Source organism: Macaca thibetana, chromosome 3 (genome assembly GCF_024542745.1).
Source record: "Macaca thibetana thibetana isolate TM-01 chromosome 3, ASM2454274v1, whole genome shotgun sequence".
Classification (NCBI taxonomy): domain Eukaryota; kingdom Metazoa; phylum Chordata; class Mammalia; order Primates; family Cercopithecidae; genus Macaca; species Macaca thibetana.
The window spans coordinates 18036668-18061241 of NC_065580.1; the positions used below are offsets into that span (position 1 = coordinate 18036668).

The following is a 24574-nucleotide window of genomic DNA, read 5'->3' on the forward strand; positions in this document are numbered from 1 at the left end:
GTCAAGGTTTTATTTTTGTCTGAGGAGCATTAGGCAGCAGAAATACCTGTGCAAGAAGGAACAAGAGCCACATGAGTAGTAGGAGGAAGAACCATGACGTGCAGCAGGGGTGTGGGTGCGAGTCTAAAATTTTACATATATATTTTGTTTATTTTTATTTTATTCATTTTTTTTTTTGAGACAGAGTCTCACTCTGTCACCCAGGCTGGAGTGCAGTGACACCATCTCGGCTCACTGCCTCAGACTCCCGAGTAGCTGGGATTACAGGTGCCTGCCACCATGCTTGGCTAATTTTTGTGTTTTTAGTAGAGACTGGGTTTCGCCATGTTGGCCAGGGTAGTCTGAACTCCTGACTTTAAGTGATCCACCCATCTCTGCCTCCCAAAGTCCTGGGATTACAGGCATGACCCACGGCGCCCAGCCGAGTCTAAAATTTTAAGTACCATACAATACCATAATACTTAACAATGTATATATAGTAACAGAACAAATAAATGCAATGAGTGAACTTTATTTAAGATAAACTTTTTTCTCTCCCTCAGGTGATAGATGGTAGTGGGAAAGATAATCCTGGTTGACTTCTGTTTCTCCACTTTCTCCTTCTTTTTGCTCCCTAATCAACTAGACATGGTTTTTGCCCCTCCAAATTTAGGGTAAAATAAAGGAAGGGAAAACCGGGTGTGGTGGCTCTCGCCTGTAATCCCAGCACTTTGGGGGGTCAAGGCAGGTGGATCACGAGATCAGGAGTTTGAGACCAGCCTGGCCAAGATGGTGAAACCCCGTCTCTAATAAAAATACAAAAGTTACTAGGTGCGATGGTGGGCAGCTGTAATCCAGCTACTCAGGAGGCTGAGGCAGGAGAACTGCTTGAACCCGGAAGGCAGAGGTTGCAGTAAGCACCACTGCACTCCAGGCCTAGGCGACAGAGCAAGACGAAAGAAAGAAAGAGAGAGAGAGAGAGAGAGAGAGGAAGGAAGGAAGGAAGGAAGGAAGGAAGGAAGGAAGGAAGGAAGGAAGGAAGGAAGGAAGGAAGGAAGGAAAGAGAGAGAGAGAGAGGGAGGGAAGAAAGGGAAGGGAAGAAAGGGCAGAAAGGGAAGGGAAGGAAGGGAAGGAAGGGAAGGAAGGGAAGGAAGGGAAGGAGGGAAGGAAGGGAAGGAGGGAAGGAAGGAAGGAAGGAAGGAAGGAAGGAAGGAAGGAAGGAAGGAAGGAAGGAAGGAAGGAAGGAAGGAAGGAAGGAAGGAAGGAAGGAAGGAAAGAAGGAAGGAAGGAAAAGGGAAAAGTGGTAAGAGACAGGAAAGATTTTATTTACTTTGTAATTAGCATCTTAATTTATAATACTCTAGTTTGGATTAGTAGCAACTTAATTTTAATAGTCTACAAAAACTTTATTTCTGTAAACTGCATTCTCCCCATACTCCTTTGTGCTGTTACTGTCATACAGTATACAGTGCACATGCATCAGTGCAGATTCATAATTATTGCTTTATGCAAGTGTGTTTAAATCAAATAGGAGAAATAAAGTTCTAAACAAAACATGCATTTACATTGTCTTTTATATGTACCTATCCATCGCCAGGTGCAGTGGCTCACACCTATAATCCCAACACTGAGAGGCCGAGGCAGGTGGATCACTTAAGGTCAGGAGTTCGAGACCAGCCTGGCCAACATGGCAACACCCCATCTCTACTAAAAATACAAAAATTAGCCGAGCCTGGTGGCACATGCCTGTAATCCCAGCTACTTGGGAGGCTGAGGCAGGAGCATCGCTTGAACCCGGAAGACAGAGGATGCAGTGAGCCAAGATCGCACCACTGCACTCCAGCCTGGGCAACAGAGTGAGACTCTGTCTAAAATAAATACATAAACAAATAAATAAATCAAAAAATAAATATTTACCTATGCAGTTACCTTTACCAGTACTCCTTATCTTTTCATGTGGATTCAAGTTCCTGTATAACGTCCTTTTAGTTCAGCCTGAAAGATTCCTTTTAGTGTTTCTTATAGGGCAGTTCTGCTGCCAACAAATTTTCTCAGTTGTTGTTTATATAGAAATGTTTTATTTTTTCTTTACCTCTAAAATACATTTTTTTGACATATAGAACCCTTGGGTGACAGTATCTTCCTTTAGCATTTTGAGTATGTGATCCCAGGGTCTCTAGGTTTTCTGGTAAGAAATCAGATGATATTTTTATTTAGCCTCCCTTGAATGGGATGAGTTACTTCTGTCTTGTTGCTTTCAAGATTCTCTCTTTGCCTTTGCCTTTTGAGTTTGATTGTGATGTGTCTAGGTCTGACACTCTTTTAGTTTATCCTACTTGAATTTCATTTAGCTTCCTAAATGCGTAGATTGATGTTTCTCATCAAATTTTGGGAAGTTTTTGGCCATTATTTCTTCAAATATTCTTTCTGCCCTTTCTCTCTCTCTTCTCTTTCTTGGCTTCCCATTATACATATGTTAGTGTATTATACTTCACGGGGTCCTAGAGGTCTTTGGGGGCTCTGTTCATTTTTCTTCATTCTTTTTCCTTTTTCTTTCTCTTCTTCACACTGGGTAATTTTAATTGAGCTATGTTTGTTTATTTAGTTAGTTAGTTAGTTTTGCTCTGTCTCCCAGGCTGGAGTGCAGTGGTGCAATCATAGCTCACTGCAACCTCGAGTTCCTGGGTTCAAGCAGTCCTGCCTGCCTTAGCCTCCTCAGTGGCTCAGTCTACAGATACACACCACCACGTCGACCAATTTAAAAAACATTTTTCTTTTCAGACAGGTACACACCATCACCATGCCGAGCAACTAAAAAAAAAAATTTTTTTTTTTTTTGAGACAGGGTTTCACTGTGACCAAGGCTGGAATACAGTAGTGTGATCATGGCTCACTGCAGCCTCGATCTCCTAGGCTCAGCAATCCTTTCACCTCATCCTCCCTAGTAGCTGGGACCACAGGCATGTGCCACCAGGCCCTGCTAATTTTTGTATTTTTTTGTAGAGATGGGGTTTTGCCAAGTTTCCCAAACTGGTCTGAAACTCCTGGATTCAAGTGATCTGCCCACCTTAGCCTCCCAACGTGCTGGGATTACAGGGATAAGCCATCACGTCTGACCAATTTTTTTGTAGAGATGGTGTCTCATTATGCTGTCCAGGCTGGTCTTGGACTCCTGGCTCCAAACAATCCTCCAGCCTCCCAAAGTGCTGGAATTGCAGGCATTAGCCACCTTGCCGAGCCTTAACTGAGCTATCTTTAAAGATCACTGATTCTTCCTTCTGTCTGCACAACAGTACTGTTGAGCTCTTCAAGTGAAATTTTCATTTCAGTTAGTTTACTTTGCAACTCCAGCATTTCTAGTTGTTTCTCTTTTATTATTTCTATCACTTTATTGATATTCTGTATTTGGTGAGACATTATTCTCATACTTTCTCTAAGGTCTTTAGTCAGGATTTTCTTTAGTTCTTTGAACATATTTTATTTTATTATTTTTTTTTAGATGGCATCTCGCTCTGTGTCTGTCTGGAATGTAGTGGCATGATCTCGGCTCACTGTAGCCTCCGCCTCCCAGGCTCAAGTGATTCTCTACCTCAGCCTCCCTAGTAGCTGGGATTACAGGCATGCGCCACGATGCCTGGCTAATTTTTGTACTTTTAGTAAAGGCAGAGTTTCGTCATGTTAGCCAGGCTGGTCTTGAACTCCTGGCCTCAAGTGATCCACCTGCCTCAGCCTCCCAAAGTGCTGGGATTAAAGGCGTGAGCCACCACGCCTGGCCGAACATATTTTAAATTAGCTGAAAAGTGTTTGTCTAGTAAGTCCAACATATGGGCATCCCCAAGGAGAGTTTCTATTAAATGTTCTTTTTCCTGTGTATGGGCTACACTTTCTTGTTTCTCTGAATGTCTCATAATCTTTTGGTTGTAAAACTGGACATTGAGATAATAGAATGTGTCAACTCTGGAAATGAAATACACCACCCCCTTCCCTGGGCTTGTTTTAATTGTTGTTAATATTGTTTATCTAGTGACTTTTCTGAACTACTTCTATACAATCTGTATGCTTTGTCATGCGTGGCACTGAATTCACTTCTCACTTAATCTAGTTTTTAGTGACTGAATGTAGACTTTTTTTTTAATGCTCGGAACCATTAAGTCTCCCAGTATTTGCTGAGGGGCTCTGTTTAAGGGTTGGGGCATGACTTCAACACTCGGTGAGGCCGTTCACAACTCTTCCTTTGCCTTCAATTCATGTTTGCACAGAGCCCAAGTTTAGCCCAAGAGTAGAGCCTAAGGATTCTCAAGTCATTCCTGAACATACACACATCCTAGGGCATGTGCATAGCCCTACACATATCTGACCTCCTCCCATGAATCACAAATGTTCTTAATGGTATCTAGAACGGTGAATCCTTCCCAAAATGTTTTCAATTTACTTTGCCCAGTTTCATCAGAATTATCACTATCTATCGCAGCAATAGCCTTACAAAATGTATTTCTTAAATAATAAGACTTGGAAGTCAAATCACTCCTTGATCTGTGAGCTTCAGAATGGATATTGCATTAGCAGGCATAAAAACAACATTCATCTCCTCGTAAATCTCCATCAGAGCTCTTGTGTGATGAGGTGCTTTGTAAATGAGCAGTAAGATTTTGAAAGAAATCTGGTTTTGAACAGTAGGTCTCAACAGTGGGCTTAAAATATTTAGCCAACCATGCTGTAAAAGGATGTGCTGTCATCCAGGCTTTGTTAGAGTAGTCAGAGTAGAGTAGATTTTGTGTCATTCTTAAGGACCCTAGGATTTCTGGAATGATAAATGATCGTTGGCTTCCATTTAAAATCACCAGCTGCATTGGCTTCTATCAAAAGAGTGAGTCTGTCCTTTGAAGCTTTGAAGCCAGGCATTGCCTTCTCCTCTCTAGCTATGAAAGTCCTGCATGGCATCTTCTTCCAATAGAAGGCTTTTTAAATCTACATTGAAAAATCTGTTGACTGTAGCCACCTTCATCAATGATCTTAACTAGATCTTTTGGATTACCTGCTGCAGCTTCTCCCTCAGCACTTGCCGCTTCATCTTGAACTTTTATGTTATGCAGATGACTTTTTCCCTTAAATCTTATGAACCTCTGCCAGCCTGCAACTTTTCTTCTTCAGCATCCTCACCTCTCTCAGCCTTCATAGAATCAAAGGGAGTTAGGGCCTTTTCCCGGATTAGGCTTTGGCTTAAGAGAATGTTGTGCCTGATTTGATCTTCTGTCTAGACCACTAAATCTTTCTCCCTATCAACAATAAGGCTGTTTTGCTTTCTAATCATTCGTGTGTTCACTGGAGTCGCATTTTTAATTTCTTTCAAGAACTTTTCCTTCGTATTCACATTTTGGCTAAGTGTTTGGCACAAGAGGCCTGGCTTTCTGCCTGTCTCAACTTTTAACTTGCCTTCCTCTCTAAGCTTAATCATTTCTAGCTCTTGATTTAAAGTGACATATGCGTGACTCCTCCTTTTACTTAAACACTAAGAGGCCATTGTAGGGTTATTTTACGGTGGGGTTATTAATTGGCCTAATTTCAAAATCTTTATGTCTCAGGAAATAGGAAATCCCAAGAAGAAGGAGACAGACAGGGGAACAGCCAGCTGGTGGAGCAGTCAGAACATACACATTTATCAGTTAAGTTCATCATCTTACATGAGCGCGGTTCATGGCACTCCAAAACAATTATAATGATGATGTCAAAGGTCACTGATCACAGATCACCATGACATACATCGTAATAACACAGAAGTTTGAAATAGTGTGAGAATTGACAAAATGTGATGGGGAGACACAAAGAGAGAACATGCTATTGGAAAAACGGCACCAACAGAGTTGCTCGATGCAGGCTTGCCACAAACCTTCAATGTGAAAACAGCACTGTCTGTGGAGCACACTAAAGAAAAGTGCAATAAAATGAGGTATGCCTGATACAAAACAGATGAAGATAAAACGACGGAAAATAAATATTCTAGCGAAATATTAACCAGAAGTAACCTAAGTGTCACAGCAAACAAAATAGATATTAAGGCAAAAAACAAAAAAACATTGTCAAGGATGGAAGGTTCAGTATGCTTTCTTGTCTTGGCACCCCTGACATTACACTCGTTTAGTTTTCTACTGATTTATTCTTTCCTGTTTCTCAGTGCTTTTTATGAATACTTTTTGTTGCTGTGACTTCTAAATGTTAGAGTGTTTCAGTCCTTAGAACTTGACTCCCTTTTCTTAACCATCTTTAGTCTCTCTCTCACTAGTTTCATCCAGATCCAAGACTTTATAAGAAGCTGTCAGACCCTTTTCCATAAATGTTATTTCATTTTACACATCAACCAACAATACATGAGAATTCAAGTTACGGTTGTTCAAATCCTTGCCAACATTTGGTGGTGCTGTTCTTCTCAAAATTAGCTATTTTGGTGGAAGTATAGTAGTATTTCATTGTGACTTTATATTACATTTTCCTCATGACTAGTTAATGATGAAGACTTTTGTGTACTTATTAATAACTTTCTTGTAAAGTCTCTGTTCAAATTTTTTGCCTGTTTAAAAAATTGAATCATTTGTCTTTTTATCATCAAGTTGTAGAAATTCTTTATTTCCTGGGTACCAGTCCTGTCAGAAAATGATTTTATGACTCTCTCTTTCTCTCTCTCTCTCTCTCTATATATATATATATACACACACACACACACACACACACACACACACACACATATACTATTTTTTGTTTTTGAGACAGGGTCTCACTCTGTTGCTCAGGCTGGAATGCAGTGGTGCAACTTCTGCTCACTGCAACCTCCACTTCCCGGGTTCAAGCAATTCTCCTGCCTCAGCCTCCTGAGTAGCTGGGATTACAGGCAAGCACCACCACGCCCAGCTAATTTTTTGCATTTTTAGCAGAAATGGAGTTTTGCTATGTTGGGTAGGCTGGTCTTGAACTCCTGGTCTCAAGTGATCCACCTGCCTTGGCTTCCCAAAGTGCTGGGATTACAGGTGTGAGCCACTGCGCCCAGCTCTATGACTGTATTCTTCCAGTGTGTGACCTGCTTATTTTCTTAAGAGTCTTTTGATGAGAAGTTTTAAATTTTTATTAAGTCTAATTCACCAATCTATTCTTTTATGGCAAGATAGTTCTGTGTTCTGCAAACCTTGCCTACAAGTCATGAAGATATTCTCCTATATTTTCTTTTATATGTTTTGTAGTTTTCACCTTTACATTGAGGTCTTTAATCAATTTAGAATTAATTTTTGTGTATAGTGTGAGATAGGTCTTAAGGTTCATTTTTTTCCATAGTAATATTTAATTGTTCTAACATTTTATTGATTATTTATTTATTTATTCATTTCATTTATTATTTATTTATTTTTTGAGATGGAGTTTCGCTCTTGTTGCCCAGGCTGGAGTGCAATATTGCAATCTTGGCTCACCGCAACGTCCGCCTCCTGGGTTCAAGCGATTCTCCTGCCTCAGCCTCCCGAGTAGCTGGGATTACAGGCATGCACCACCATGCCCGGCTAATTTTGTATTTTTAGTAGAGACAGGGTTTCTCCATGTTGGTCAGACTGGTCTCGAACTCCTGACCTCCGATGATCCGCCCGCCTCAGCTTCCCAAAGTGCTGGGATTACAGGCATGAGCTACCGCACCTGGCCTGATTTTTACTTTTTATAAAGACAGGGTCCGTTGTTGTCCAGGCTGGTTTCAAATTCCTGGGCTCAAGCGATCCTCCTACCTCAGCCTCCCAAAGTGTTGGGATTATAGATGTGAGGCGCCTCACCCAGCCCATAATTTGTTGCAAGATTTTCCTTTCTTCATTGTATTGCTTTGGCGTCTTTGTTGAAAATCAAACGATGATATGTGTGATTCTGTTTCTCAGATTTCTCCTCAGTTCGTCACCTTTTTGTTGATCCTTATAGCCGTACCACAAAGCCTTACTTTAAACTTATAGTAAATATTGAATCAAGTAACGTTAGTCTTCCAACTTTTTCTTTTAAAAAATTCCTTTGGATATTCTAGGTCCTTTTATGCTTCCACACAAATTTTAGAGTGAGGCTTTTAATCAAAGAAAAAAAAGCCTAGTGGGATATGATGGAGATTGCACTGAATCTGTAGATGTATTTGGAGGAAAACTGACATCTTAACAATATTGACTCAGCCAAACCACAAATATGGTATTATTTCTTCATTTAGGTTTTCTTTAATTTATCTCAGCCATGTTTTATAATTTTCAGTATAGAGATTTTACATATATTTCGCTTAATTCTTATCTAAGTATGTTATATGCTTTTTATTATTATTATAAATGGAGTGCTTTTTAAAATTTTCCTTTCCAATTGTTTGATACAGTATACAAATACACAACTGATCTTTTATATGACCTTATTATATCCAGGGACCTTGCTAAATTCACTTACTTGTTCTAGCAGTTGCTTTATGGAGGTCATAGAATTTTCTTCACATTCAATCATATTATCAACAAATACAGGGCAGACTCAGCATTTTATATACCATCAATATTTCAATCACCCCTAAATCTCTATTTCTATTGTGGCCTCTTCCCTGGGCTGCTGACTTGTATACATACTAAATTCTTGACATTTTCCCTAGGCATTTTTTTTTATTTTGAATTTTTAAGATAAAATTTACATAACTTTATCATTTTAACCATTTCAAAGTGTACAACTGAATGAATGGTTTTTAGCATATTCCCAAAGCTAAGCAACTATCACCGCTGTCTAACTCCAGAACATTCTCATCACCCCAAAAAGATATCCTGTCCTCATTAGTGATCATTTTCTATTCCCTCTTCCCCTCAACCTCTGGCAACCACGAATCTACTTTCTGTCTCTATGTATTTGCCAATTCTGCACATTTTATACAAATGGAATCATAAAATATGTAGCCTTTTGTGTCTGACTTCTTTCATTTATTTTTCTAGGTTCATCCATGTTGTAGTATGTATCAGCACTTCCTTCCTTTTTATGACTGAATAATATTCCATTATATAGATGTATGACATTCATCAGCTGATGGACATTTGGGTTGGTTTTTCTCTTTTGCTCTTATGAATAATACTGCTATGAACATTCACGCACAGGTTTTTGTGTGAGCACATATTTTCAGTTCTCTTCGGTATATACTTAGACTTGGAATTGCTGGGTCATATGAAAACTTCATACTTTGCATTTTTAGGAATGGCCAAATTGTTTTCCATAGTGGCTGTACCATTTTACATCACCACCAGCAAGGTATGAGGGCTCCATTTTCTTCACATCCTTGCCAAAACTTGTTATTTTCTGGATTTTATTCTTGTTTTAACTGCAGTCATCCTAGTTGGTATGAGTTAGTATGTCATTGCTGTTTTAATTTGCATTTTTCCAAATGGTTTGTGATGCTGAGCACCTTTTCATGTGTTTACTGGTCATTTGTTTATCTTCTCTAGAGAAATATCTGTTCAAATCCTTTGCTCATTTTAAGATTGTGTTGTTTGGGGTTTTTTCCTTTCTTTCTTTCTTTTTTTTTTTTTTTTTTTGGGACAGAGTCTCACTCTATCACCCAGGCTAGAGTACAACAGTGGTGTGAACATAACTGTAACCTTGAATTCCTGGGCTCATGTCGTCCTCCTGACACAGCCTTCAGAGTAGCTAGGACCACAGGTGTGTGCCACCATGCCCAGCTATTTTAAAAATATATATATTTTTGTAGTGCTGAGATCTTGCTATGTTGCCCAGGTTGGTCTTGAACTCCTGGCCTCAAGTGATGCTCCTGCCTCAGCCTCCTGAGTCATTGAGATTACAGGTATGAGCCACCATACCTGACCCTGATTACCTATTTTTTCTTTAGTTGCTTGTATTTTTGGTGTCTTATTTAAGAAACTATTGCCTAATCTAAGGTCATAAAGATTTACACCTTTGTTTCCTTCTAAGATCTATAGTTTTACATTTACCTTTAGATCTTTGATACATTTTGAGTTACTTTTGAATATGGTGTGAAGTAGGGGGTCCAAATTCATTCTTTTGCATGTGAATATACAGTTGTCCCAGGACCATTTGTTGAAAATACTATTCTTTTCCTATTGAATAATCTTGACACCTTTGTCCAAAGTTAATTGATCAGAGATGTATGGGTTTTCCCCAGGCTTTTAATAGGTCAAGCGTCCAAAGAAGAACTTCTGTTTTGCCCCTCTGTAATAAATATATACAGCTCATCTTCATTAGATGGTACACAAATCATAAAGCTCACACACATATTAGCATAAGCAAGAAAGTAACATGGGGGTGAGGTGCAGTGGCTCTTGCCTGTAATCCCAGCACTTTGGGAAGCTGAGGCAGGTGGATCACGAGGTCAAGAGTTTGAGACCATCCTGGCCAACATGGTGAAACTCCATCTCCACTAAAAATACAAAATTAGCCAGGCGTGGTGGGGTGTGCCTGTAATCCCAGCTACTCAGGAGGCTAAGGCAGGAGAATTGCTTGAACCCGGGAGGCAGAGGTTGCAGTGAGCCGAGATCACGCCACTGCACTCCAGCATGGGTGACAGAGCAAGACTCCATCTAAAAAAAAAAAGAAAAAAGAAAAAAAAAAAAGTAAGACAGAAGAAAAACAAACTGTGAAGAAAATACACCAGAGAATTGGTTGGAAGGTGAGACAAGCAAGAAAGGAGGTCTGGTTCATATGGGGTCTTTTAGTCCAGGGTATGCAGTATGGGTTTTATTCTAAACGCAGTAGGAAGCCATTGGATAGGGTTGTTGTTTTTTAAAAACATTATTGGCCGGGCGCGGTGGCTCACGCCTGTAATCCCAGCACTTTGGGAGGCCGAGGTGGGCGGATCACGAGGTCAGGAGATAGAGACCATCCTGGCTCACACGGTGAAACCTCGTCTCTACTAAAAAATACAAAAAACTAGCCGGGCGAGGTGGCGGGCGCCTGTAGTCCCAGCTACTCGGGAGGTTGAGGCAGGAGAATGGCATAAACTCAGGAGGCGGAGCTTGCAGTGATCTGAGATCTGGCCACTGCACTCCAGCCTGGGCGACAGAGTGAGACTCCGTCTCAAAAAAAAAAAAAAAAAAACCAAAACATTATTTATTTATTTATTATGTATTTTTTTGTAGAGATGGAATCTTGCTCTGTGGCTCAGGCTGGTCTCAAACTCCTGGCCTCAAGTGATCCTCCTGTCTCAGCCTCCCACAAAGTGCTGGGATTACAGGTGTGAGCCACCACACCCAGTCCATTGGATAATTTTGAGTGGGAAAGTAAGATAAAAAGATTGATATTTTTAGAAAACCATCTGGCTGCCAGGTGAATTCTGGAGCATAAAGTGACAAGGGTGAAAGCAAGGAGACCATTAAGATGTTATCGTAGTATCTAGGTAAGAGACGATGATCCTTTAGATAATGTGGCAGTAGTGACAGGAGGGAGAAGTAGAAAGATTCAGGATATGTTTTAGGGGTAAAGATTTGGAGTGGTGGTGGCTTATGCCTATAATCCCAGTACTTTGGGAGGCCAAGGTGGGGGGATTGCTTGAGGTCAGGTGCTCCAGACCAGCCTGGCCAAAATGGCGAAACCCCATCTCTACTAAAAATACAAAAATTACCTGGGTATGGTGGCGTGCTCCTGTAATCCCAAAATCCCAACTACTCAGGAGGCTAAGGCATGAAACTCTCTTGAACCCGGGAGGCGGAGGTTGCAGTGAGCCAAGAGATTGCACCACTGCACTCCAGCCTGGGCAACAAGTGAGACTATATAAAAAAAAAAAAAAAAAAAAAAAAAAGATTTGGAGGTAGACATAATGGATGGGGTGCTGTGGAGAGTGAGAAAGAGGACTCAAGAGTGATTTTTAAGTTTATGGCTTGAATACCTGGGTAGGTGACTGCTCAGTTGCTTTACTTCGTTTGCCTGAATGTGTAAAACTAGAGGGGAGGAACCAGGCCGGGGGTTGGGCAATCTGGGAATTCATGTAGAGGACAGGCCTGGACCCTGAACTCTGCAAGAGCAGTCAACACAGGGAAATTAAGTTGCATGTGCGCAGATGGGTCTTGTATGTTGATAAACATCCTATGTGACTCTCACAATGAGAAGATAAGTAAAAGGTGACTTCAAGGATGTGATAACAAATTCTGAGAATGACAGGAGAGGAGGAGGTGGGGGAGGAGGGGAGAGGAAGGGACTGAGGGGGAAGGAGGATGTGTTGAAGGTAGAGGGGGTGGTATTGGTATGTGGATATGTGTAGAAAGGATTATGTACTTTTCTCAATTCTGCATTAGGGTTACTAGAAAAGCCCGCTGCTGCATTGTATCATCAAGCTAGTCTTTAGGAACAAATTATATTATATTTTGTGTTTCTTTGTGGGGTTTTTCTTTGTTTGTTTTTTTGAGACAGAGTCTTGCTCTGTCACCCAGGCTGCAGTGAAATAGCTCACTACAACCTCCGCCTCCAGGGTTCAAGTCATTCTCCTGCCTCAGTCTCCCAAGTAGCTGGGACTACAGGTATGTGTCACCACACCCGGCTAATTTTTGTATTTTTAGTAGAGTCGAGGTTTCACCATGTTGGCCAGGCTGGTTTTGAACTCCTGACCTCAAGTGATCCAACCACCTTGGCCTCCCAAAGTGCTGGGATTACAAGCATGAGCCACCACAGCCGGCCTTGTTTTGTTTTATGTGACAGGGTCTCACTCTGTCACCCAGGCTGGAGTGCAGTGGCATGATCTAGGTTCACTGCAGCCTTGACCTCCCTGGCTCAGGTAATCCTCCCACCTCAGCCTCCTATGCAGCTGGGACCACAGAAGTATGCCACAATGCCTAGCTAATTTTTTGTATTTTTGTAAAGATGGGGTTTCACCATGTTTCCCAGGCTGGTCTTGAACTCCTAAGCTCAAGTGATCTGCCTGCTTTTGCCTCCCAAAGTGCTGGGATTACAGGTGCCACCATGTCCAGCCAAATTATATATTTGGAATGTGAATGGACACTAAACTAGAACCACTAATTCACTGAAACTCATACTTGAGAAATGCTATAGGTATTATTATTATTATTATTATTATTATTATTATTGAGACAGGTTTTTGCTGCTGTGTTCCCCAGGTTAGGGTGCAGTGGTATGATCATAGCTCACTGCAACCTCAGTCTCCTGAGTAGCTGGGACTAGAGCACATCATCACCCTCAGCTGATTTATTATTATTATTATTATTCGCAGAAGAGGGGAGGTCTCGCTTTGTTGCCTAGGCTGCTCTTGAACACCTGGGCTCAAGGCATTCTCCCACCTTGGCCTCCCAAACTGCTGGGATTACAGGCATGAGACACCATGCCCAGATATGTAGGTATTCTGATCAATAATATAAATAAATTTGTGGCAAGATATGTAATAATACTTGTTTACAGTATTGTTCGGAAGATTAAATAAGATGATGATTTATTTTACTGCCTGGCAGATAGTAACCTCCTAATAAGTGATAACTATTATTGTTAAATGTAAAAAATAAAAGATCAGAATCAGCAGAAATTGGTGGTAATGATAGCAGTATGTTAAATGGTGTATTTAATTAATGTGGGGTTCTTTTATTATAGATCCTCTCTGAAATTCATGGTTTCTATATTTTAAAAATAGTTTTGTGTTTAATGTATGTATGTGTGATTTTTTTTCTTGAGATTTTACCTCTCTTTTGTAAGGTTGCAACAACAAAGAATGCCAGATTTCTTAAATTCTAGCAGCTTGTAGCGTTGTTTGCAATAAAACCATAAATAGTTAATGAGGCTGGGCATGGTGGCTCACCAGCTGAGTTTTATCTATTCTTTAAAGAGCATAAAATCTCAATGTGATTTATACTATTCCAGGCTGTTCAAAAAAAGATAAAAAGCCCATCAATTTACTTTAAGAAGTCAGCAAACTGTAAATCTAAACCCAATAAAGACAATACAAACAAAACAAAACCAAACCAAACAGGAAACTGTAGCTCAGTCTCATTCATGTGTACAGATGCACATTTCTAAGTTTATGGATATATATGCATGATTCCACACAATTACACTGAATTCAGAAATGTAATCAAGATTTTTTAAAGGTGGTTGACTAACAGAAAACCTGTCAATATAATCCAATATATCAACAGATTTAAGAGGAAAACTATATGATCATGTCAAGTTACATGATATATATGATCATCAAAATATAATTGATATAACTCAATAGCCATTCCTAACAAAAAATTCTACATAAATTAGATATAGAAGAAAATTATTAATATAATAGACTATTTACCAAAACCCAACAGGAAATGTCCTAAATAGTAAAATACCAAAAATTGTTTAATTAAAATCAATAACTAGTTGATTTTAATAACTACAACAGCATGCTATACCAGCAGTGTTATTACTTAACACTGGCTTGAACAGTCTAGTACCTTCAGTAAGAGAGGAAAAACAGTATAAATATTAGTGGCACGAGCCAAGATCACGCCACTTCACTCCAGCCTGGGCAATAGAGCAAGACTCTATCAAAAAAGGAGAAAGGAAGGAAGGAAGGAAGGAAGGAAGGAAGGAAGGAAGGAAGGAAGGAAGGAAGGAAGGAAGGAAGGAAGGAAGGAAGGAAGGAAGGGAGGGAGGGAGGGAGGGAGGGAGGGAGGGAGGGAGGGAGGGAGGGAGGGAGGGAGGGAGGGAGGGAGGGAGGGAGGGAGGGAGGGAAAGAGAAGAAAGAGAAGAAAGAAAAGAAAGAAAAGAAAGAAAGAAAAGAAGGAAGGAAGGTTGGCCGGGCGCGGTGGCTCACGCCTGTAATCCCAGCACTTTGGGAGGCTGAGGCGGGTGGATCACGAGGTCAGGAGATCGAGACCATCCTGGCTGACATGGTGAAACCCTGTCTCTACTAAAACTACAAAAAAATTAGCCGGGCGTGGTGGCTGGCGCCTATAGTCCCAGTTACTTGGGAGGCTGAGGCAGGAGAATGGCGTAAACCCGGGAGGCACAGCTTGCAATGAGCCACTGCAAAATGACATTGAGCCACTGCACTCCAGCCTGGGTGACAGAGCGAGACTCCGTCTCAAAAAAAAAAAAAAAAAAAGGAAGGAAGGGGAAAAAAAGAAAAGAAAGGAAGGAAGGAAGGAAAGAAAGAAAGAAGGAAAGAAAGAAAGGAAAGAAAGAAAGAAGAAATAAAGAGAGGGAAAGCATTCACGTGCTTGGATGAGAAGACTACTATTAAAACATGCGAGAGGAACTGAGGAGATATAGATCAGAAGATACAAAGCGGTGGATATGCAGGATGAACAAGTTTCAAGATTTAATGTACATGAAGACTAAAGTTAATAAAATTGGTCAGGCACAGTGGCTCATGCCTGTAGTCCCAGCACGTTGAGGGGCCGAGGTGGGTGGATCATTTGAGGTCGGGAGTTCAAGACCAGCCTGGACAACATAGTAAAATCCCACCTCTACTAAAAATACCAAAAAAAAAAAAAAAAATTAGCCAGGTGTGGTGGCAGGCACCTGTAATCCCAATTACTCAGGAGGCTAAGGCAGGAGAATTGCTAGAACTTGGGAGGTGGAGGTTACAGTGAGCGAAGATTGTGCCACTGCACAACAGCCTGGGCGACAGAGTAAGACACCAACTCAAAAAAACAAAAACAAAAAACAAATAAAGTTAATAAAATTGTATTAGGGATGTTTGTTTAAAACAACAAAGTAGACTTTAGCTGCTCTTGTCACCGAAAAAGAAACTATGTGACATTATAGATGTTAATCTGCTTCACTTTAGTAACCATTTTACTGTCTATTTGTACCCTATAACATCATGTTTAAACCTGAAATAGGTTATTAACAATAACATCTATTTGTAAAAACATCTATTTGTAAAAACTAGGTAAGTCAATTTTCCCAAAATGATGTATAAATGTAGTTAAATTGTAATTAGTACTCAAATAGGCAGTGAGTGATCTGGATTAAATATCTTTAAGAGTTACACGGACAGGCTGGGCACAGTGGCTCATGCCTGTAATCCTAGCACTTTGGGAGGCCGAAGCGGGTGGATCACTTGAGATCAGGATTCAAAAGCAGCCTGGCCAACATGGTAAAAACCCACATCTACTAAAAATACAAAAAAGGTAGCCAGGTGTGGTGGCAGACACCTGTAATCCCAGCTACTCAGGAGACTGAGGCAGGAGAATTGCTTGAACCTGGGAGGTGGAGGTTCAGTTTTTTGAAGGAGGAGCTAATTTTTTGTATTTTTAGCAGAGATGGGGTTTCACCATGTTGGCCAGGCTGGTCTCAAACTCCTGACCTACACTGACCCTCCCATCTTGGCCTCCCAAAGTGCTGGGATTACAGACTTGAGCCACCACACCCAGCCTACATTCATGAAGAGAAATTCTTACATGAACAGTACCATCTATAAAACCACACTAATTCTGAATAATGTAAGAGAGATACATATATATATATATATATATATATATATATGCATCTCTGAATAATTAGAATATTTGCCTCCCAAGCCATTAGGTTACTTTAATGTATAAAATATATAAACTGTGATTAACATATATACTAGCAATCTAAATAATATATATCTATAAAATGTTTAATATTTGGCCTAAATCATCTAATAATGAGCTATTAAAATAAAAATGTAAGGAAATGATGAAGGCAGATGTTGAAACCAGAACTTCAAACCCAGGAGTAACTGAGATACCCAGAGAAGTATCAAAGTAATAAATAAAAGGGAAATATTCATATTTTCCTTCAGTAGAGGACACCTAATGTGGAAAGATGTGAAAGTGAAGACATATACATTTACCAATCTGCTGTTGAAAAACTTCTGAAGTAGCTGAACTCAATTACTAAAAATGATTACATGGATTCACTGAAATATTTATATTATATCTGCAATAGAGAACAAAGGATAGAATTAGTATTTGTCTTTAAATAATAAAGTCAAAAGGTGGTAACTAACTGAGATTTAAAAAAATTACAGGTTGAGTAGCTGATGAAGCAGAAAGTGGGAATTGTAGAGCTCAGTTTGGGACTTGCCAGTTTGGCAGTGTTTGTGATATATTCAGGTGCAGACAACTAGTAGGTAGTTGGATACAACAGATTGAGGCCGGGGGAAACATTATTGTAAATAAAACCAATGGAATGGGTAACAGGGTAGAAGGAGTTCTGCAATGGACCAAATGTTTGTGTTCCCCCCCAACAAGTTCATACGCTAACATCATAATCCCCAATATTAGGAGGCAAGAGCTTTGGAGGGTCATGAGGATGAAGCCCTCATGAATGGGACTAGTGACCTTATAAAAAGGGGCCCCAGAGAGCTCTCATGTCCTCTTTCTGCCATGTGAGAACACAATAAGAAGACGGCAGAGTGTAACACAGAAGAGGGCCCTCACCAGAACCTGGCCATGCTGGCACCATGATCTCAGACTTCTATCCTCAAGAACTGTGAGAAATAATTTTTGTTGTTTTGAAGCCACCCAGCCTGTAGTACTTTGCTATAGTGGCCTGAACTGACTGAGACAAGTTCTATAAGAAAAGAAATAGGCAAAGAATGGAGCCCTGTGTTACACCAAAAGTTAAACTGCAGATGGTCAAAACTGATCCCATTACGGAAACCAAGAAAGAACTGGCCTTCAAGAAAAGAAGCAGGAGTATGTAGCATCATGACATCTAAAGCAACAGATGTTTTCAAGAAAAAGGAAACAGTCAAAAACATCAAATGCAAAAAGAGGAGCAACACTTCATATTGTGAGGCAGGAAAGGAAGTAAGAATGAACAAAAATGCATACAAGTTTATAGTTGTAATTTGAAGCTACAGAGTTCATATCTTAGAGCCTATATTTTCTCTGTGCAGTGGGAAGCAAGATCTCATAAAAACATATCTATACCTAAGGATCAAACACAAGAGCAAAGCACAGATTTGAAAATCGGCATCAGAGATATTAAACACACAAAAACAGGCCAGGCGTGGTGGCTCACGCCTATAATCCTAGCACTTTGGGAGGTTGAGGAGGGCGGATCACGAGGTCAGGAGTTCGAGACTAGCCTGACCAACATGGTGAAACCCTGTCTCCACTAAAAATACAAAAATCAGCTGGGCATGGTGGTATGCACCTGTAATCCCAGTTACTCAGGAGGCTGAGGCAGGAGAATCGCTTGAACCCGGGAGGCAGAGGTTGCAGTGAGCCAAGATCACGCCACCGCACTCCAGCCTTGGCGACAGAGGGAGACTCCATCTCAAAAAACAAACAAAAAAAACAAAAACAAAAACCACACACACACACACACACACAGAAATTCTGGTATCTATAAAAGTGGGGGTACTATTAGATATGTACTCTTTAACAGTGTACTGTATTTAAAGCTATCCTACAGTAATGATAAATGTTAAAACAAACAAAAAAATCAAAGACTGTCATTGTTCAGATTATATAAACAGCCTAGCACAGTGGCTGGTACACAGTAGTTACGCAATAAATATTTGTTGAATAACTGAAGAAATTAAAAAATGGAACTAGGGGACACCATAAAAATATTTTAAGAAACCAGGAAAGGTTTTGCTGTAAATGTTTATAATAAAAAACATGTATTCCAAATACACACTTAGAATAATATACCTATATTTAATATATGGGAAAATTTCTACTCGATAGGTAGAGATACATTACAAGGTCTTATTAAAACTTGATCAAAACCCATAAAAAAATGTTGTCTTGGCTGGGCGTGGTGGCTCACACCTGTAATCCCAGCACTTTGGGAGGCTGAGGCAGGCGGATCACCTGATATCAGGAGTTCAAGACCAGCCCGACCAACATGGAGAAACCCCATCTCTACTAAAAATACAAAATTAGCCTGGCGTGGTGGTGCATACCTGTAATCCCAGCTACTTGGGAGGCTGAGGCAGGAGAATTGCTTGAACCTGGGAGGCAGAGGTTGCAGTGAGCTGAGATAGCGCCATTGCACTCCAGCCTGGGCAATAAGAGCGAAACTCCATCTCAAAAAAAAAAAAAGGTTGTCCTGCAGACTCTTATTGTCTATGAATCATGATGCAAAATGGTTTAATTCCAAAGTATCAGAAAACAAAAAGCATCTACAAAATAATTTATCAGGAATAGAGTTTAGGCAGATAATGCAAGAAGAAGGTAACAATACAATAGTAACAGTAATAGATACCTAACATGTTGTTAATTGTCTGCAAGAAACATTCCTTTAGAAACTCATTACAACATTTTATTACCTTAAATGTATATTATTTTTATGTTACAAAATAAAAATTTCTTTCAGTTTTTTTTTGAGAAAATTTCAAATGTACAGAAAACTTAAAAAATAGTATTACAGGGCCAGATGTAGTGGCTTGTGCCTATAATCCTAGCACTTCAGGAGGCTGAGGCAGGAGGATTGCTTGAGGCCAGGAGTTTGAGACAAGCTAGGGCAACACAGTGAAACCTTGTCTCTACAAAACGTTTTCAAACTTTAAAAAAGAACAGCATTACAATTACTATATGCTTCGTCTAGATTAATCAATTGTTTTTCTTCCTCAATTGTTAATATTTATCACATTTTCTTTATTTCTCTGTCTCTTTTTCTGAACTACTTAAAAATTGAAGACATGATATTTCATCCCTAAACACTACTTCCTCATAAAATAAGGAAAGAACATTAATTAAATTAATTACTATTAACTCAAAATTATAACTTGGTATACAGCCCATATTTAAATTTTCCCAATTGCCCCAAAAATATCCTTGTAGTTTATTTTCTTATTCAGGATTCAGTTGTTTCATGCATTGTATCTGGTTCTTACATCTCCTTAATCTCTTTTAATCTAGAATAATCCCCCCTGCTTGACTTTTTTGTTCCTCATAATATAGAATTTTTGAAGAGTTAAAGTGATTTGTCTTGTCCCACAATCTGGATTTGACTATTTCCTTATGATTATATTCAGGTTAAGCACCTTTTTGGCCCAAATACCCGCACTACATAGGTGACACTTCGCACAAGCACTTACATAATGTTGAATTGTATCCCTGTTTGTGATGCCAAATTTGTTAGCTTGAGGTGACTGCCACATCTCTCCATTTTAAAGGTAGTATCTCCCTTTGCAATTGATAAGATCTGTGTGATGGTACTGTGAAGCCATGAGACTGTCCTAGACCTCAAAAATCCTTCACCCAGTAATACTTTTAGCAACTCTTGATGGTTCTGACCTGGAGTAGTTTTTATATTGGTGGTCGCAAAATAGTGACTTTTCTAAATCTGTCATTCATTTTCTCTATAGTAACTAGAATTCGTCCTTAAAAGAAACTTCACTTCCTACCTTTCTTTCAACATTTTTCTTTCACACACTCTTTCTCTCTTTCATTATTATGGACTTACGGATTTAAAAACATTAAATATATTGCAACTCATTTCTGTCATTATTATTTCTTATCTTTCTATTGTCCTATTTTGTACCAATGGGGGTCTTGTAGTTGGCTCCTTTTGACATGACCTAGTAGTCTTTAATAAAGTCATTGATCTCAAGCATACCAAGGCTTGTCATATGCAAGCTCAATTTATGAAGTTCCTTCCCTAGATCTGGAATCAGCCATTTCTCAAAAGAGCCCTGGTTACTTTTAGTGGAGAACAGCATTTCAAAATCAAGATGCAGGTACCAGGTATACTTATTGTTACTCCTAAGCACCCCTTTCAGTGGGCAGAGCTAAGAATACATGAATACACACACACACACACATACACACTCCTATGTTCATATTGCTACCTCAAATTCAAATACAACACCAAAGGGTTCTTCTTCAATTTCCCTTGTTCTATATTTGTTTCTCACTTTTTCCACAGGAAAAACCCTGATTCCCAACTTTAACATACGTACTTATTCGGTTCTATCACACAATAAGCACAGCATTGTTTCAGAATTACAAACCAATATTGCTATCAATAACAAACCTTCTAAATAAAGTTAAAGGTTTGCTTGTAGTTTGTTTTGTCCAAATTTGGTTGCAAGAAACCAAATTTGCATGGACCAAATTTGGAACAGTATTCAATTGATGGGTCTATGTTTTAAGAAGAACATTGAAAAGAGTACACAGCAAGAAGAGAAAATGCTTGGAAGAGAAAGTGCTACAGGAAACAGTTTCCCTCAAATACTTAAAAGAAGTTACATAGAATAAGAAATAGGCTCATCCTGTGTTCCTCTAGAAGGCAAAACTCAGACCAGAATATAGATGTCATAAAGAGGAGGATTTCAATTCAACTTCAGAAACTGTTAGAGTTGAATGTACTGTATTAGCAAGGTCCCCATCATTAAAGTATTTAGACAGAGTCTGGAATTCCACACAGGGGTTTCTGAGCATTTCTCAGTGGGAGAGTTGTGCTGAATCAACTCTATAATTCTATTTTCTGTTCACACCTAAACAGCTTCTGGAAGCAGACCTCCATTAAACAATATAGGAAGTGTCGTTATTCATAATAATGACCTTGATTCATAAAGAAATATTGAACTATGATCAGTTATACATCATTGAATCTGGTTGGCACTGCAGAAGCTTCGTAGAGGCTGCTTGCTTGTTTTCCAGTAGTTGATCATATCAGTGTGGGATCAGAGCTGGCTGGGCAGGCCTGGCTGGCTGGTGGGACTCTCCAGCATCTATTATAATAGAATGCAGGATTCGAGATAGAAATGCTGGTAGGAAATAAACTTGCGTCCGGGGAAGAAAGGGTCAGACCTGGCAGTAAAGCTCTGAACAGTGTCTCAGTCGTCAGCTGAAGCAATGCTCTGAGCGGTGCCTCTCACCTAGATTTGTTTTCCAACTTCCTGTGAATACATGAATGCCTTAGGGCGAAACGGGATTTTGAATAAAACCTAAAAGTGCTGTGTTGATTTAAATGTCTCTAAGACTTCAGAATGCAAGATAATGCTGCTTTGATGCCTATATGGCACACTACAACACAAAAGGGAAAGTTTTGGCTCAGAACACGCACTGGTTTAGCTTATTATGGGCTATGGGCTGCAGGAACACTGTTTTGTGCAGAGGGTTTCAGTACATCAACACTGCCTATGGCAGCACTGGGGGTTTGGGGGAGGTGCTCAGAAGACAGGCTGTGTCCAATGGCTAAGGACTTGTATCTATTTTTGCATGCAGTGGAGGCCTCAGAAGCTGAAAAAAGAAGGTAAGGGCTTGTTCATTAGCATACTATATTAGTCCATTTTCATGCTGCTGATAAAGACGTACCCTAGACTGGGCAATTTACAAAAGAAAGAGGTTTAATTGGACTCACAGTTCCACATGGCTGTGGCTGGGGAAGCTGCACAACCATTGCAGAAGGCAAGGAGGAGCAAGTCAACGTATTACATGGATGGTAGCAGGCAAAGAGAGAGTTTGTGCAGGGAAACTCCCATTTTTAAAACCATCAGATCTTGTGAGACTCATTCACTATCATGAGAAGAGCGCAGGGAAGACCTACTCCCTTAATTCAATCAGCTCCCACCGGGTCCCTCCCACAACACATGGGAATTCAAGATGAGATTTGGGTGGGGACACAACCAAATACTGAGATGTATCTTGGTGATTACTAGTAATAAAAAGGAGAGAAAGTTGACTGGTGTAGAACCCTTTGGAAGAAGGTGTGTATGTGGCTACAGAGTAGCCAGTTTATTATTCTAAACACGGCCTGTGGTGGCTGTAAATTATTTGACACTTCATTGAGAAGTGGGCTCTATATCCCTTCTCCTTGAATTTCAGCCCGACTTAGTGACTCGCTCATAATATACAAGGATGGAGCAGAAGTCATGCTGTGTGGCTTTGGAGGCTAGATCATAAAATGCAATTCAGCTTTAACCTTGTTTACTGAAACACTAGCATTTGAAGCCCTGAGCTGCTTCGTAAGAAGTCTGACTACTCTGAGGCAGCCATGCTAGGAGGAAACTCAGGCCGCATGAAGAGTAGGTTTAGGTATTCTGGCTGACTGCCCTACCTGAGGTCCCAGCTTCAACCACCAGCCATGTCAGAAAATATGCTCCCAAAGGATTTCAGTCTTCCACCATTGAGACACTCCCAGGCATTGAGTCTTCCCAGATGAAGCCCCAGACGTCATGGAGCAGAGATAAGCCATCTTTGCTGTGCCTTGTCTGAATTCTGACTGAGAGGGTAATTTTATATTTTTCAGAGGGCAAAAGTATAATGTTTGATCCTCACAATGATACAGTTAGGCAGGTTGGACTAGCATTATTATAACCTTCATTTTATAGATTAAAAAACAAAATAACAGAGATTTAAGCTTACCTGCTTTGCGACTATATAGGTAAGGTGTGGAGTGCTGACACTAAAATCCTGATCTTTGGACTCCAAAGCTTATGCTTTCTCTCTTGTTTCCCACTTGGACACTGTAGGACTTTAGAATGGCCTAAGGAAGTAAAATAGGATATATACAGAATTTTAAGACAAGGTCAGAAAATGTCGAATGAGTAGAACGCTAAGAAGAATCAATATTAAATGGATGAGACCAGTCATCCTATGGAGAAATAATCATGGAAAATCTGAACTACAGATTGATGCTGACAAGACTAGAATTCAAAATGGAACCAATGCGAGGAAAAAAAAACCCTTAAGACTTTTAATGTTATAAGGAAGTGTTACAATGATATAACATTTTTAGCAGTTAATTTTTTAAAAATGAAATAGGACAGTTAGAGAATTAAAAAAAACTCTTGCCACTTGTGTTTCTGATGAAAGGGTGATGAAAGGGAAAAGGTGTCATGACTAGCTATTTCAGTCTGCTTCTAAGTATGTCCTTATAGTAAAGGGTGCTTCAGATTCGTTTAGCTTGATTACATCATCCCTTATGATCATTTACTCTACATTTGCCAAGCCACTTTTTGATTTAAATTTATTTCCTCATGGAAACTTTCCTACTTGGAGGAGAATGTACAATGAAGTTAACAAAGCATATCATGTTCGTGTTTTTGTTTTTTTTTTGGAGAGAGTCTGGCTCTGTTGCCCAGGCTGGAGTTCAGTGGTGCAATCTCGGCTCACTGCAACCTCCGCCTCCCAGGTTCAAGTGATTCTCCTGCCTCAGGCTCCTGAGTAGCTGGGATTACAAGTGTGGACCATCACAACAGGCTAATTTTTTGTACTTTTAATAGAGATGAGGTTTCTCCATGTTGGCCAGGCTGGTCTCAAACTCCTGGCCTCAGGTGATCCACCCACGTTGGACTCCCAAAGTGTTGGGATTACAGGCGTGAGCCACTGCGCCCAGCCTACAATGTTCATCTTATGGGTTGTATTTTTTCAATGCAGAAGAATGTTAGTATTCCGATTCATCAAGCAGCCTCACACACCATCCTTCACCTGAGAGTAAGCATCAGCTCCCAGGCTTATTATGGTGACCCTAATCAATATGAAGACGCCCTGTTTCAGAAGTCAGTAGGACACTTTTCTATTTCTTGAATCATCCAAAATACAGTAAGGAGGTCGTTCGTGACTTCCCCCATGATGGGAAGTACTAAAAGGCAGAATCCACCTAGCTTTTCATGACTTCATGTTTAGGTTACTTTGGTGATTCACTCCAGGCCATTGGGAGCCCACAGTAATTGTTTCTCGTT

The 24574-nt window shown here is 40.0% G+C and overlaps 1 protein-coding gene across 1 annotated transcript in view; it reads right to left on the bottom strand.

Annotated features, from left to right (window-relative positions):
• The window catches only part of AGK (acylglycerol kinase), a 985672-nt gene that overhangs the window by 696312 nt on the left and 264786 nt on the right, over positions 1-24574 (bottom strand). The gene's annotated exons all lie outside the window — the stretch shown is intronic.